Source organism: Nicotiana tabacum, unplaced genomic scaffold (assembly GCF_000715075.1).
Source record: "Nicotiana tabacum cultivar K326 unplaced genomic scaffold, ASM71507v2 Un00001, whole genome shotgun sequence".
NCBI classification, from domain to species: domain Eukaryota; kingdom Viridiplantae; phylum Streptophyta; class Magnoliopsida; order Solanales; family Solanaceae; genus Nicotiana; species Nicotiana tabacum.
Window position 1 is genome coordinate 5368015 of NW_027438239.1, and position 17698 is coordinate 5385712.

General features: G+C 40.6%; 1 pseudogene; it reads right to left on the reverse strand.

Moving 5' to 3' along the window:
- LOC107759412 ((R)-linalool synthase TPS5, chloroplastic-like) overlaps positions 1-17698 on the reverse strand; it is a 252355-nt pseudogene that overhangs the window by 36435 nt on the left and 198222 nt on the right.

Genomic DNA, 17698 nt, shown 5'->3' on the forward strand with positions numbered 1-17698 from the left:
ACACTTTTGAAAGGTTGAGTGTGTAATGTTTCTCGTGAAAAAAAGATATGTAACAGGGATTTCGGTGCAAGTTTGATGGGTAAGCTATGTATTTTGCCTTGGTTTTATGACTAATTAAGTTGTATGTGATGATTTAAGATGTTTGGAGTACAAAAATATGAAGAAAAGATGCTCCGGCTATAGGAGAAGAGGGTAGATGCGTCGCATCCAACCTTGCAAAAAAGGCTAGTTGGTTCACCCTTAGCAGTGAAGTCGGGAGAAGGCATCCACCTTAGCATCCGCACCTGGGCACAACAAGGTTGAGGGAATAGAGGGTGGATGCGAAGCATCCATCCCAGCATAACTTGGATGCAGATCTGAGTTCAAAGGTTGATGCGTGTAACGCCCAACAATTTAATGATGAGTTGTGTGAAGCTGAAAAAAAATCTTCTAGACCAAATTGAGGAGCTAAAACAAGCATACCAACAATTTTGGCTTGGTTGTGCATAACTTGGATGCAGATTTGAGTGCAAAGGTTGATGCGTGTGACACCCAATAATTTAATGATGAGTTGTGTGAAGCTGAAAAAAATCTTCTAGACCAAATTGGGGAGCTAAAACAAGAATACCAATCATTAGACCAAGTTTTTCTTGATGATGTCAATATTGAGAAGAGTGCTTCAGAGTCATATGAGGGAGTAAATAACATTACTTTTGGAGAATTGAGTGTGTGTGTTTACGGGGATATAAATAGTAGTACAATTCATGAATTAAGGCGCATTAGACCTCATTCCAATCAGTTTTCCACATTATGTTTAGATAGTAAGATAGTAATTGGGCTATCTGAGCCTATGGGGGAGTCAAAGAGTGAGGATGAGAGTGCATATATTCTTGAATTGGTCATGCCAAAAAGCAAAAAATACATTGCTCATCTAAAGGCCGGGAAGTGCAGAGTGAAAAATTTATTATTTGGCCTGGTAATCTTTATATCCCCACCACTGTAGCATAGTCGCAGACTGGATGCCATGTTAGGGATACAATTCATAAGTTCAAGGTGGACGAAAAAATGATTCACGTCGTGCCGCGATATTAAATTAGGCACTTGTTGGGAGGTAACCCAGCTTTACTGCTTTCTTTTATTTTTGTTGATTTTGTTTTTATTATGTTATTTTTTTGTAGTAATTATTTTTATTTTGTAGGATTATGAGCGTACAAATAAAAGCCACTGGAAGTGTGCAAAAGCGAGTCAGATGGTTGGAACTAGTGTGAAGAACCCGCTCAAAGGACCATCCTCGGGAGAAGTCTGAGTACCCCGTGAGCTGCTAGTGCTTTGGCCTTTCACGGAGTTTCTTGTCCACCCTCATTATTTTTTTCCTTTATTTGTGCATTGGGGACACTACCCTCTTTTATGTGTGGGGTGGGAGAATTCCTTTAGATTATTAGTAGTATTATATTAGTATGTTAATTTCTTATTTTTTTCACTTTCGTATTTTTGTTTTTTTTTATAGTAGTGTAGTATTTTAGGTGATTAATTTTTAAAAAAACGGAAAAAAATCAAAAACAATTGGACTTTTCCTGACAATGGATCTCCTAGATAGTTTTCTTGAGGGATTAAAGTCTAGCAAAAAAAGTATGTCTTTTTGTTTTTTAGGTAGTAATAATCCTCGTGATGTTAGGTAGAGAAAAAGAGTCATTGGGGCGTGCCTTGTTCAAGTCTTTGTAATCTACACACATAATTAATTTATTTCCCTCTTTAGGGATTACAACTACGTTTTATAACCAATCCGGGTACTTAACTTCCCGAATGGAGCCTATGTTAAGGAGTTTAGATACCTCGTATTTGATGAATGCATGCTTGACTTCGAACTGAGGCCTCATTTTCTATTTGACCGGGTGAAATTTCGGATCCAGGCTCAACGTGTGAGTAGTTATTTCTAGCGGGATCCCTGTCATGTCAAGGCGAGACCAGGCGAAACAATCTATGTTAGTTATAAGGAATTCAATGAGCTTTGTCTTGAGCTCGAGACTTAACCCCGCGCCCAGGTGTAACCTCCGATCGGGAAGGTGCTCGATCAATATGACTTGCTCCAGCTCCTCGATCGTTGACTTGGTGGCATCGGAATCGTCAGGGGTTATGAAAGACCTGGGTACTCCGTAGTCGCCATCCTCACTCGTCCCCTGCTTTTCTGGTTCGGTCGGGGCCGGTATCGGTGATTGCTATTTGGTTTCTTCCTTGCTGACTAAACTCGGGTTCTTTGATGTCAAGAGTGTGGATATCGGGACCACCTCATCATTCGTGAACATCTCTTTTGTGGCTGGTTGCTCTCCGTAAATTGTTTTAATCCTTCTTGGTGTTGGGAATTTCAACACTTGGTGAAGTGTCGAGGGTACCGCCCTCGTGTTGTGAATCCATGGCCTCCCAAATAGATAATTGTTTCTCATATATCCTTCGATCACGTATAACTTTGTTTCCTGAACAGTTTCAATCGTGTTCACCGGTAGGGTTATCTCTCCCTTAGGGGTCTCACATGCCATGTTGAATCCGTTTAGAACTCGGACTGCAGGCACAATTTGGTCTAGTAGACCCAGCTGCTCCATGACCCTCGATCTAATGATATTTGCTAAGCTACCTAGATCAATTAGCACACGTGATTGCGCTCAAATGCGCACCTCTAAACAAGGTATGAAACGGTCGATTGCAATTATAGTAACCCAACGAAGAGTCGAGGTCGAATCTACAAGGAGTTAGATGGGAGTTAGGGGTATATATTCTAATGCATGAAATTGAATTATCTTAATTTGATTTTCCACAAATTTGGCTTTGTTTATATTTCTAAATTTACACTAAAGTTTGGAGAATAAAGAAATATGAGTAGGATAGTTGTTTTTCATGTTTATCAAATTGGTAAAAAGCCTAGGGTTGTGACCATGATCTAGGTGTTTGCCTAATGGGATAAAGACCTTAATGCTTATTTTGTTGATCGGGGTGTGTTATAGCTATCAACTCTCAATTACCTACTCAATACCTCTCGATCAGAGAGTGGTTTTGCCCAATTTGGCTATCTCAAGACCAAATGGGTATCACACAAAGCAGTTGATAAAAGCTCAAGTTAGGTTATTACTATCTCTAGGTTGAACCCTTTAATTGGGTTAATCAATCTTTCGATCGACCCAATTCCTTGTTAGCCAAGTTTTCCTAGACTAAGTCTCCCTTTCTCAAATATAGACTAAGTCAAATAGGCATGAACCAATGTTTGCAACCATTGATTCCACAAATTAAAGCATGAACTAGGCTAAATAACAATCACCCAATCATAAACAAGCACTAATTTAATTACCCATAAGGTCAACACACTAGGATTGGGTCACAACCCTAGTAAAAATCTAGCTACTCGTGCTTGGATTTGAAGAAGAAGAAGAAGAAGAAGAAAAAGAAGAAACACTAATTAAACTCATAATGTAAGCTTAAAATAATAAAATCTATTATAAAATACACCAAAATATAGTAAACTTCCAAAAGAGGCAAAGAAAAATGGCTACAATACTTGTTGATGTTAGACGTAACCTAATTTTGTGAAACTTGTCTATTTATACAAGGCTGGAAATTTCGAACAAAAATGCTCTTCGTGAGGTTCTTCGGCTGCACAATTCCATGTACGGTCCGCAGAATTCTTTATCTGGAAGGAGCGGGTATTCTACGGCCGCACAATTCTGAACTGCGGCCCCGAGATAATATTTCTACGGTCAGCAGATTTAGCACTGCGGTCGCAGGGCCCTCTTCTTCAGTCCGCAGTTGTATGATTGCGGCCGCAAGATAATCGTTTGTGGCCGCACAAATCTTATGCGGACCGCAATTCAATGAAGCTCTGGACTTGGTTGTTTTGTCATCTCTCTGATCTTGGTCTTGAGCCCTTATTTTGTGGCCGCACAATTCATGTGAGGTCTGCAATTTGCACAAAAATCTACTGGATTTTCCTTTTTTGGTTGCGGCCGCAGATGGAATTCTGCGGACCGTAATTTTTTCTGCGGACCGCACTTTGTATACTTTTGTGCCCTTTATTTTCCTTGTGCTCGGACTACTCCTCTTTGAGCCGAATTTCATATCGAGAGTCCAACTTCCAATGTTCCTGTAATTTTTCACATTTCATTAGTTTCAGGAACGTAATTCAATGCATTTAGACTAAAACAAAAGCTAAAAGGCGCTAATAAGTAGTCAAAATCCCCACTTATTAATTCTCCCAAACTTAAGTTTTTGCTTGTCCTCAAGCAAATAAAATAGTGCCCACCTCCACAAGTTAAGGGTCATTTCAGCCAGACAAAGGTGAGCCATTCACACATAAGTTGGGACCAACAATTACCCACATGTATTATCAACAAGGCGACAAGTTAAACGTTTATGCACATATAGTTATAGTGTGACACTTGAGCATCAAGAGTTGACTTTACTCATCAAGGAAGCTCGCTCTCTCATGTAGGTCATTGTGGATCCCAAACACCTCCTCCCATAGGCTTGCCCCTCATGTAGATCGCCACTAATGTAAGCTTACTCGGCTTGAAATCAGGTAGGACTTCTTTTAGGGTGTAATGAAGGCTTTTAGGTTAGGGTTGGATACATTATGGTTGAGTGGTTACACCTTTCCTTAAGCACTACATCTTTTTATTCTCGGCTCATACCTTGCCAATTCTTTGAGGCATTTTTTTTTCTTCGGGGAACTAAACAGGCTTAACATCACTCTTTCTTGATCATTACACTCATATTTCTCCATGTTTGGGCTCATTGTCTTTCTTTGAATCCCTTCAACTCTTCTACTTATTCATTTTTGTTGTAATTTTCTTTTTGTTATTTTCTTTTCTTTGCCTTTTCTACTCATCATTTCCTTTTCTCTTTTTGTGCCTTGATACCTTTTTTCAATTTCCTCGTCTCTCCCCCAAACTTACGTTTTTAGCCATTTTTTTTCACATGAGTGTTAAGGAAAGCTCGGGTGCCAAGAGAGGGTCACAATAGAATGGGTAAAGGCTTGTAACATGATTTTCAAATGAGAAAGGCTAAAGGCTCTAAGAGGTTGACAAAGGTGACATCATTGGTAGGCAATAGAGAATTCAAACGGGCCAAGGAAAGCCTACAATCACTTCTCAAGCCAAGAAAAACTTAGGATTTCACCTTCAAACATATTCGGGGAAAGTTTTAGACCTTTTACACGGGTACTTGGACTAAAAACAAAGCATCTCACCCCTCACGCAACTGGATTGTTAAAGAGGAATCATTCAAAAGTTGCCTTTGATTTGAGGTGGGTGCATTCCCACCTCTTCCACTTCTTGTAGTAACGGCCATGGCATGCCCCGTGTTGTTCCCACCCTTTGGGTTCACCACTGTGTCACTTGGTAGTGCCCCCTTAGGATGATAATTTAGAGCTTAAGAGATTTGCCCCATTTGAACTTCTAAGTTGCGGATCGATGTGTTGTGTAAGGCAAGTTGGGCATCAGAATCGGCATTCTTTTCCATCATTTGCTTGAACATGTTTTCAATATGCCCCATCTCATTGGTTGAAGAACTAGGACCATGGGAAGGATAAGTAGGTAGATTGCTCGGTTGTTGATACATTGGGGGCCTTTGAAAACCCGACCCCTGGTTTCCTTGATTATTGTTCTATCCACCATGATTGTTACCTCCCTAATTACCTTGATTATTTCCATTCCAATTTCCTTGATTGTTGTTGTTATGACAATTCCCTTGATTTTTTCCACCACTCCAATTACCTTAGTTATTAGAAATCCCATCGCCTTGATTGTTTTGAGGTTGCCATTGTTGTTGATTTGGGCCTTGGAAATTGTTTTGTTGCCCTTGAAAGTTGTTCACATATTGCACCTCCTCTTCTTGGTCATTGTAAGAATCATCTTGATCAAACCCACTAGCTTCTTGCACAAAATTGTCCACTCGTTGTTGCACTTGTAGGCCCTTGCTTTTCTGTTTGTTCACCATCATGTTTACTCCCTCCATGGCATTGACTTGCCTAGGATTTTGCACTTATTGAAGTTGAGCCTTTGCTAGTTGATTCATGGTGGTAGTCAATTTGGCTATGGCTTGCCCATGGTCATGCAACTCTTTGTGGAGGTGAATCACATTGGGATCACCTTCTGGAACATTAGCCAGAGATTTCCAAGCCAATGATGTGTCCGCCATTTCATCTAAGATCTCACACGCCTCCGCATAAGGCATAGTCATGAAGTTCCCACCGGCAATTTGATTCACTACACATTGGTTGGTTGTGTTGATCCCATAATAGAAAGTTTGTTGAATCATGTTCTCCGTCATATTGTTGTTGGGACATTCTTTAACCATTGTTCTATATCACTCCCATATCTCGTGTAGTGGTTCACTTGGCTCTTGCTTGAATGCTAGAATCTCATCCCTAAGTGTAGCCATGTGCCACAGAGAGAAGTAATTATAAATAAAACTTTCCACCAATTAATCCCAAGTGTGAATGGAATGGTTCGGCAAATATTCCAACCAATCTAAAGCTTTCCCCTGTAGAGAGAAGGGAAAAAGCCTTAGCCTCAAAGCATCCTCGGAGACATTTGTTTGCTTACTCCCCCAACACGTGTCTACAAACCACTTCAAATGTTTGCATGCATTTTGACGTGGAGCACCGATGAAGAAGTCTCGTTGCTCTAGCAAAGTGAGCATCACATTGGTTATTTGAAAGTTTCCCACCCTAATACAAGGAGGGACTATTGCACTTGCATATCCTTCATTGGGCAACACCCGGTGTGGAGCCGCTCGTGGTGGGGGTGGAGCGAGCACATTGTCATGAGGCACTCAGCCTTTTCTATTGGCTTGAGGTTCAACAGGAACCTCATCCACTTGATCATCCTTAATGTACACATCACCCAAAGAAATATTTTCGAGCTCATTGTTTGCCATGGTTGTACCTACGATTTCTCAAATACGTTAGTAACACGGAAGGAAAATAAGATATTCCAAAAACACACCCAAATATATAGCTAACACCGTTTTAACTCCCCGACAACGGCGCCAAAAATTAATCGCGCTCAAAGGCTTTCCTCTAAACAAGGTATGAAATTGTTGATTGCAATTATAGTAACCCAACGAAGAGTCGGGATCAAATCTATAGGGATCTAGATGGGAGTTAGGGGTATATTTTCTAATACGTGAAATTGAATTATCTTAATTTGCACTTCCACAAATTTGGCTTTGTTTCTATTTCTAAGTTTACACTAAAGTTTGCAGAATAAATAAATAAGACTAGGATAGTTGTTTTTTTTATGTTTTTCAAATTGGTAAAAAGCCTAGTGCTGTGACCATGATCTAGGTGTTTGCCTAATGGGATAAAGACTCTAATACTTATTTTATTGATCGGGGTGTATTATAGCTATCAAATCTCAATTACCCACTCAATATCTCTCGGTCAGAGAGTGATTTTATCCAATTTGGCTTTTTCAAGACCAAATGGGTATCATACAAAACAGTTGATAAAAACTCAAGTTGGGTTATTACTAACTCTAGGTTGAACCCTTTAATTGTGTTAATCAATCTCTCGATTGAACCAATTCCTTGTTAGCCAAGTTTTCCTAGACTAAGCATCTCTTTCTCAAGTAGAGACTAAGTCAAATAGGCATGAACCAATATTTGGAACAATTAATTTCACAAATTAAAGCATTAACTAGGCTAAATAATAAACACTCAATCATAAACAAGCACTAATTTAATTACCCATAAGGTTAACACACTAGGGTTGGGTCACAAACCTAGTAAAAATCTAGCTACTCATGCTTGGGTTTGAAGAAGAAGAAGAAGAAACACTAATTAAACTCATAATGTAAGCTTAAAATAATAAAATCTATTGTAAAATACACCAAAATATAGTAAACTTCCAAAAGAGGCAAAGAAAAATGGCTGCAGTACTTGCTGATATCAAAACTTAACCTAATTTTATGAAACTCGTCTATTTATACAAGGCTGGAAATTTCGGAGCAAAATGCCATTCGGGAGGTTCTCCGGCAGCACAATTCCATGTGCGGTTCGCAAAATTCTTCATTTGGCAGAAACTGGTATTCTACGGCTGCACAATTCTGAAATACGGTTGCGAGACAATATTTCTGTGGTGCGTAGATTTAGCACTGCGGCCGCAAGGCCCTCTTTTGCGGTCCACAATAGTATTATTGCGGCCGCAAGATAATCTTCTGTGGCCGCACAAATCTTATGCGGACCGCAATTGAATGAAGCTCTGGACTTGGCAGTTTGGTGATCTCTCTCATTTTGGTCTTGAGCCCTTCTTTTGCGGCCGCACAATTCATGTGCGGTCCGCAATTTGCATGAAAGTATGCTGGGTTTTCCTTCTTTGGTTGCGGCCGCAGATGGAATTCTGCGGATCGCAATTTCTTCTGCTGACCGCACTTTATATGCTTCTGTGCCTTTTTTTGTCTTGTGCTCGGACTACTCCTCTTTGAGCCGGATTTCATAGCGGTAGTCCAACTTCCAACATTCCTGTAATTTTGCATATTTCATTAGTTTCGAGAACACAATTCAATGCTTTTAGACTAAAACAAAAGCTAAAAGGCGCTAATAAGTAGTCAAAATCCCCACTTATCAGCACGCTTAACTCGAGATTTATTTATGAGTACAGATATTACCAGTGCATCATTGTGTGGTTGCACGATGCCTTTAACGTCTTTGTCGTTGAAAGATATGGTTCCTTTTGCCACGTAATCACGAGTCAGTTTTTCCCTTTTGATGGACACTTTGGTCCGCTTTAACATCGGCCCCCTGGGGGACATCGACCTCACCAATGATCATGTTAATGACGTGATGAGGTTCCTCTAGCTTGATCTGCTTATTGGAGTCCCTATTCCTGAAGTGATTTTTGGCTTGATCGCTCAGGAAATCTTGGAGGTGTCCGTTGTTGAATAACCGGGCTACTTCCTCTCTCAATTGTCGGTAGTCTTCAGTTCTATGGCCGTGAGTGCCATGATATTTACACATTAGGTTGGGGTCCCTTTGGGCAGGGTCGGACTGTAAAGGTCGAGGCCACTTGGTGTCTTTGATGCATCCGATGGTAGATAGGATGGCAGCAGCATCGACGTTGAAGTTGTACTCCAATAACCTCAGTGCTTCCTTAGGCCCGATGGGCTTGTCAAAAGCTCTTTAGCTCATGAGCCCCCGGTTATTTTGACCTCGGTCGCTTCTTCCTTTACTTCTCATAGGGTTTCCTCCAGACCCATTACCCTTTCGATCTCCATTGTATGGTTGATACTGGTCTCTATTCGATCTTGGTTTACGATTAATGTCTCTTTTGGATCTGTCACTAGCTCTAGCGGGATAAACGGGTCCGGAAGGGGCCCGGGGCCCTGAGCTGATCATCTTCGACCCTGATTTTTGATTGGTACCGGTTATGAACGTCGGCCCAAGTTACCGCCGAGTATTCTATTATATTTTTCTTCAACTGTTGTGAAGCCAATGAGCTTTGAGTATTGAGTCCTTGGGTGAAGGCCTGAACGGCCCAATCGTCCGCGACTGGAGGCAGGTCCATTCGTTCCATTTGAAACCGGGACACGAATTCCCTGAGTATCGCGTTATCTCTTTGCTTCACTTTGAAAAGGCCCAACTTCCTAGTCTCGACCTTGATGACCCCGGCGTGTGTTTTCACGAAGGCTTGGCCAGCTCCAGCAGAAGAGGATTAGCATTTGAAATATTCTCATAAATGTTAAGGTACCAACTTGTCTAAACTCTCAACATCATCCAATACAAAGGAAGTTTCAGTGCATGGCCCACTAATGCGACTGTTGGATTGTCTTGATTACTCCTATTATATTCATTCTTGAGATAATAATTCTGTAGATGTGACATTGCGAATCTATTTGCAGACTCCAGAAAAGTGCTTTCAGTTTCGGAAGAGAGGAACGAAGCTTCATATAATTGTAACAATTCTTTTGTATCTTTACAGAGATTCTGCTTGAGGTTACCTGCTCATCCTTGGAATCGTACAGTATATCTAAAACACAAGGAAGAAATTAAATAAAATGACCAAATATCAGATGCATGAAAGAAGAAGGAAATTGGTTTGGCACAAACATTACCTTGAGAGATATGAAAATCATGTTGAAGGTCACTCAACTAAATTTCTCAAACTTTTCATTGTCAAATACCTATTTTACCCTTTAAATTATTAACTTTTATCTTCTTCTATTTTTTTTAAACTTTTTTAATATTATTATTTTTTCTCTCTTTAATCTATATTATGGACTTACCTATAGAATAATTTTTTATTTGTATAATAAATAATGCAAAATTAATTTTTAGAATATATAATATTAAAATAATAATATAATTGAGCATAATACTCAAGAATATATAATGTATTAATATAAAATACCTTTATTTTAAATAGTTAGTTTTTATATTACGTGCATGGAATATCTATTTTAAAACTTTTATTTTATTTCATTTTGAATTATGTAAATAAAGTTTTTAGATTTTGTTGTTAATATTTAAATTATTATTACGAGCAAATTGTTCTAATCAATTTTTTCTACTATGCTCAGTATTTTATTATTCCAACATTATATATGCTTAAATACTATTTTTATTTTTAAATTTATAAATAAAATTTATGTATTATATAGGTAAGTCCATAATATAAATTAAAAATAGAAAAAATTATAATATTAAAAATTTAAAAATAAAAATAAAAAGAAGAAAAACGTTGATAACTTAGAGGGTAAAATAGGTATTTGGCAATCATAAGTTTGAGAAATCTAGTTGAGTGACATTTTGAGTGTTATACGCATAGTTAAATGACTTTGATGTTACAAACGACCAAAAAATGATTTTAATAGATAGTTTTGGATAGTTGAGTGACCATTTGAGTAATGAACTCAATTTCTTCTTAAGATTATATATATAGACGTGTCATTGTTTTCAACACAATTGATGATAAAATAATGCCAAACGAAGGAGTGTAACGGAGGGAAACGAAGATGTTCGAAAATCTTGTCCGATAACAACTTGACGATAATTATGCTTCATACATATTAAATCGTACTATTTGCAGTCACGTTTTTCATAAGAAAATAGAAGCAATTAGGGGTGTACATAGGTCGGATTGGTTCGAATTTTTCAATTATCAAACCAAACAATGGTGTCGGGTTTTTAAATTTATAAACCAAACCAAACCAATAAAAACAAGTTTTTCAATCTCGGTTTTTCTCGGGGTTTTCGGGGGTTTTCGGGTATTTTCGGGTTTTCGAGTTTTTTTCGATAAAGTCTTCATAGCATAAAATATGTAACTTGTGCTCCAAATATTTCTTAAGTCATAGAAAATTGTGTACGATCAAAATCGATTGACTCAGTCGTACGGACTGGTCGAGACGATGATGTTTCGATCAAATGGTATCTACATGACAAGCTCGGTCGAGGTCCGAAGTAAGGGCGTCGAGCTACGATCTATAAGACCGATCAATAACAAGCTCGGTATTATTATCGAGCTCATATCCAAATCGAACTACGAGGCAAGGCGTAGATTATCGAAGATGCCTAGACCGACCAACACTCACCCCGAATATCGATACCCCAAGGCAGAATCGAGCTCGAACCAAGACCGGGGGCTCGAGCCAATACCGAGCTCGAGCCAGTATCGAGCTCGCAGACAAGAGCCGTTACAACCGCACCAAGGGAGAGAATTTTGCCGAGAACCGAGGAAGAGGCAAATAATCATGGGACCTCCACTATATGCATTATTTTATTATTTTATTATAGATAAAGCAATGACCCTCTATTATAAAAGGGAGGATCCTTGTAAACTATAAAAACAGAACATAGACTGCAATAAACAAATCTTTTTCTCATATACAAAGACATCTCTTTGTGCTTGTTTTATTTCATCTTATTCAATTTCCCTATTCATCATTCCTATCCTCATAGTCAAAATACCTGTATTGTTATCTTTGTATCAAAGAATATTACGTATCCTTAGAACCATACATAAATGTAATGTTATCCGATTTTTCTGGTAAACAGTTTGGCGCCCACCGTGGGGTTAAGGATAATAGTGATTGTTTGATATAAATCTACAGTACACTCCAACTTACAATTTCAAGTCAGCAATGGCTTTACCTATCTACCTCCAAGCCGGCCTTCAAGATGAAACCAACAACTTGGCACCCGGGGCCGGAAGTCTACCTGACGATGGCAACGAGGCTCGAATCAAAGTACCTAAAATTCAAGCCAAAGTACCATTGGATGTCAATTCACAAATAGCTTTGGAGGCGAATCAGCGTTCCAAACCGGAAAGAAGCATTCAGGGCAGTGCTCGACCCGTAGCCCGAGACACCCACAACACGGGAGAAATCGGGGTCAGCTTGCGTATGATCTTCAAAATGCTACAAGCCCAGCAAGCAGCGATAGCTCAGTTGCAGAGCCAAACTCCTATACAAAGAAGGCCGAACTCCAATCCGCTTCGAGAAGTCACCCCCAGAACGGAGCCCGCCATAGTGAAATCAAACGAGCAAGAATCAAGGACCACTCTCGAAATTACTAGATTGCTCGAGGAACTCACAAAACGAGTCGAAGCCAACGACAAGAAAGTGGAAACATATAATGCCAGGGTCGATCAAATCTCGGAGGATCCGCCGATGATAAAAGGGCTTGATTCGAAAAAATTCATACAAAAACCTTTTCCCTCGAGTGCGGCCCCAAAACCAATCCCCAAAAGATTCTGTATGCCCGAAATTCCCAAAGTATAACGGTACGACCGATCCTAACGAACATGTCACCTCTTACACATGTGCCATCAAAGGCAATTATTTGGAGGGCAATGAGATCAAATCCGTGTTGTTGAAAAAGTTCGGGGAGACCCTCGCAAAGGGAGTAATGATCTGGTATCACAATTTACCACCAAATTTCATTGATTCTTTTGCCATGTTAGCAGATTCATTCGTAAAGGCACATGCTGGTGCCATAAAGGTTGCAACAAGGAAATCAGACCTCTTCAAAGTAAAGCAAAGAGGTAATGAAATGCTGTGGGAATTAGTATCCCGATTTCAAACGGAACTCATGGAATTGCCACCGGTCACAGACGATTGGGCCGTACAAGCTTTCACCCAAGGGTTGAACGATCTAAGTTCGATAGCATCACGTTGGCTGAAATAAAATTTGATCGAGTATCCAGCAATAACTTGGGCAGATATACATAACCGGTATCAATCAAAAATCAGGGTCGAGGACGATCAGTTGGGAGCTCCGTATGGACCTGTGCATCAGAATAGGACAGCCACTAAAAACCAGAGGGAGATCGACAGAGAACAAAGGTCGAACAGAGACCGATATCAACCGTACGTCACAAATCGGATGAACAACGGTTCAGCACGCAATATAGTTTGGAACAATCAAAGTACTGATCGAGGGCAAAATTCTCGGGGACTTATGAGCAAGAGTGGCTTTGATAAATATGCCGATCCTATAGAAGTTCCTCGATTATCAGAGTATAACTTTAACATTGATGCATCCGCCATCGTGTCGGCTATCGGACGCGTCCAAGACACCAGATGGCCTCGACCCATGCGGACCGATCTTGCCCAAAGGAATCCCAAACATATGTGCAAATATCATGGCACCCATGGCCACAGAACGGAAGATTGCAGGCAATTAAGAGAGGAAGTGGCCTGCTTATTTAACAAAGGGAACCTTCGGGAATTTATGAGTCATAGGGCGAAGAATCATTTTAAGAACAAGGATTTCGGCAAGCAAAACAATCTAGAAGAATCGCAGCACGTCATTCCATGATCATCAGCGGCGTCGATACCCCTCAGGGACTGGTGCTTAAACGCACTAAAACATCAATTGTGAGGGAAAAACGATCTCGGACTCAAGATTACACACCCATAGGGACTTTGTCTTTCAATGATGAAGATGAAGAGGGAGTTATCCAACCCCATAACAATGCACTGGCAATATCCGTACTCATGAATAAAACTAAAATTAAGCATGTGTCAATTGATCCATGTAGCTCGGCCAATATCATCAGATCAAGGGTCGTAGAACAGCTCGGCCTGCAGGACCAGGTCATACCAGCAACTCTGGTTCTAAACGGATTCAATATGGCATGTGAAACCACCAAAGGCGAGATAATCCTGCCGATAAACATGGCTGGAACCATCCAGGAAATAAAGTTTCACGTGATCGAAGGCGATATGAGATATAATGCCATTTTCGGAAGGCTATGGATCCACAACATGAGAGCTGTACCTTCGACCCTACACCAGGTCCTCAAATTCCCAACATCGAGAGGTGTCAAAATAGTGTACGGAGAACAACCGGCCACAAAGGAAATGTTCGCCGTCGAGGAAGAAAAATCAATATCTTCGCCTTCACCGATAAAAGGATCAGTTCAGAAGGAGAAAAAAAACCAAATAGCAATCACAGACATCGGCTTTGACCCAGCCAAGTAGCCAGAACATAGAAGAAGATGATGATCAATGGATCCCTCGATCCTTCGTGACCCCCGATGATTTTGACGCCACCAAATCAACAATTGAGGAACTGGGGCAAATCATACTAATCGAACACTAGCCCGAACGAAAGGTATACCTGGGAACGGGTTTGAGCCCCAAACTCAGGAAGAAACTTATTCAATTTCTTATCGATAATATTGATTGTTTTGCCTGGTCCCATTTAGATATAACAGGGATCCCACCGGACATAACGACACATCGTCTAAGCTTGGACCCTAGGTTCAGACCGGTGAAGAAAAAATGAAGACCCTAGTCGGAGGTAAAGCACGCATTCATAAAGGATGATGTAACCAAACTTCTCAAGATAGGGTCAATTCGGGAGGTGAAATACCCCGAATGGTTAGTCAATGTGGTTGTAGTGCCTAAAAAAGGGAACAAACTTAGAATGTGTGTGGACTATAAGGATTTGAACAAAGCATGCCCCAAAGATTTCTTTCCGCTACCCAACATCGATCGCATGATCGATGCCATGGCCGGTCACGAGATCCTCACCTTTCTCAATGCCTATTCCGGGTATAATCAAATTCAGATGAACCCGGAGGACCAGGAAAAGACTTCATTTGTCACCAAATATAGAACATATTGTTATAATGTAATGCCCTTCGGGCTAAACAATGCAGGGGCTACTTATCAACATCTAGTAAATAAAATGTTCGAAGAACAAATTGGTAAATCAATGGAAGTCTATATTGATGACATGCTAGTTAAGTCCCTGCGCGCAGAGGACTATTTGGCCCATTTGCAGAAAACGTTCGAGATTTTGAGGAAATACAACATGAAGCTTAACCCCGAAAAATGTGCTTTCGGGGTCGGTTCGGGCAAGTTCCTCAGCTTCATGGTGTCAAATAGGGGAATCGAGATTAACCCCGACAAAATCAAGGCCATCGAAGACATCACCATCATGGACAGTGTGAAAGTTGTACAAAGGTTAACAGGAAGGATTGCAGCCTTAGGCCGATTCATTTCGAGATCATCATATCGAAGTCACAAATTTTTCTCTCTACTCAAAAAGAAGAACGACTTTGCTTGGACACCGGAATGCCAACAAACATTACAGGAATTGAAATGATATCTATCGAGCCCACCACTACTTCACACTCCAAAAACAGACGAAAAACTTTACTTGTACTTGGCGGTATCGGAAGTCGCCGTAAGCAGTGTCCTAGTTCGAGAAGAGCAAGGTACGCAATTTCCCATTTATTACATAAGTCGGATCTTAGGAGAAGCAGAAACTAGGTTTCCATACATAGAAAAATTGGCACTTGCGCTGATAAGCGCCACTAGAAAGTTAAGGCCGTACTTTCAATGTCACCCAATAGGCGTATTAACCACCTACCCACTTCGTAATAATTTTCATAGGCCCGAACTATCAGGCCGATTGGCCAAATGGGCCGTTGAACTCAGTGGGTACGATATTGAATATCAACCCCGTACGACCATCAAGTCTCAAATTTTAGCAGACTCCATGGCTGACTTCACGCCAACCCTTATACCAGAAGTCGAAAAAGAACTCTTGTTGAAATCGGGTACATCGTCGGGGGTATGGATCCTTTTTACAGACGGGGCTTTGAAAGTGAAGGGGTCCGGGCTAGGCATAGTTTTGAAACCACCCACGGGTAACATTATTAGGCAAGCTATTAAAACTATCAGGTTAACTAACAACAAGGCCGAGTATGAAGCCATGATTGCAGGTTTCGAGCTAGCTAGAAACTTGGGAGCAGAAGTCATTGAGGATAATTGTGACTCTTTGCTGGTGGTGAGTCAAGTAAACAAAACCTTCGAAGTATGAGAAGGTAGAATACAAAGGTATTTAGACAAACTGCTTGTCACTTTGCACCATTTCAAACAATGGACGCTACGACATGTTCCATGAGAACGGAATAATGAGGCCGATGCGCTTGCAAATTTGGGATCGTCGGTCGAGGTAGATGATTTGAGCTCGGGGACTGTCGTTCAACTTTCGAGATCGGTAATCGAAGATGGTAATGCTGAGATAAATTCTACTAGCTTAACCTGAGATTGGAGAAACAAGTATATTGAATACTTAAAGAACGGAAAGCTCCCATCAGACCATAAAGATTCCAGGACCCTACGGACTAAAGTTGCTCGATTTATGGTGGCTGCGGACGGAACACTATATCGAAAGACATTCGATGGACCGTTGGTAGTATGCTTGGGTCCGGGAGATACCAATTACATCCTACGTGAAGTACACGAGGGCACTTGTGGGAATCACTCTGGTGCCGACACATTAGTTCAAAAAGTAATCAGAGCAGGGTATTATTGGATCGATATGGGCAAAGATGCGAAGGAATTTGTTCGTAAATGTGACAAATGTCAAAGGTTTGCTCCAATGATCCATCAACCCGGAGAGCAACTTCACTCGGTCCTATCCCCATGGCCGTTCATGCAATGAGGAATGGACATCGTCGACCCTATGCCATCGACCCCAGGTAAAGCCAAATTCATTTTATTTATGACTGACTATTTTTTTAAATGGGTTGAAGCGCAGGCGTTTGAGAAATTAAGAGAGAAAGAAGTTATAGACTTTATTTGGGATCATATCATATGCCGGTTCGGGATACCTGTCAAAATAGTATGTGACAATGAGAAGCAATTCGTTGGCAGCAAAGTAACAAAATTCTTCGAAGATCACAAAATAAGAAGGATACTATCAATACCATACCGCCCTAGTGGGAACGGACAGGCCGAATCAACGAAAAAAACTATTCTTCAAAACCTGAAGAAGAGGTTGAATGACGCTAAAGGAAAATAGAGAGAAATCCTGCCCGAATTCCTTTGGGCATACCGGACAACGTCAAAATCCAGTATGGGGGCGACCCCATTCTCCTTAGTATATGGTTTCTAAGCATTGATACCAGTCAAAGTCGGTGAACCTAGTCCCAGATTTCGATTCATGACGGAAGAATCAAATAACGAGGCTATGAATACCAACCTTGAATTATCGGACGAATGACGAGAATCTACTCTCGTCCAATTGGCTGCCCAAAAGCAACGAATCGAAAGATATTTTAATCGAAGAACCAAGCTTCGCCATTTCAAGCCCGGGGACTTAGTGTTAAGAAACGTCACCGTCAATACTCGAAATTCGAGCAAAGGAAAACTAGGACAAAATTGGGAAGGACCATATCAGGTGCTCGAGAACGTCGGAAAGGGATTGTACATGCTCGACA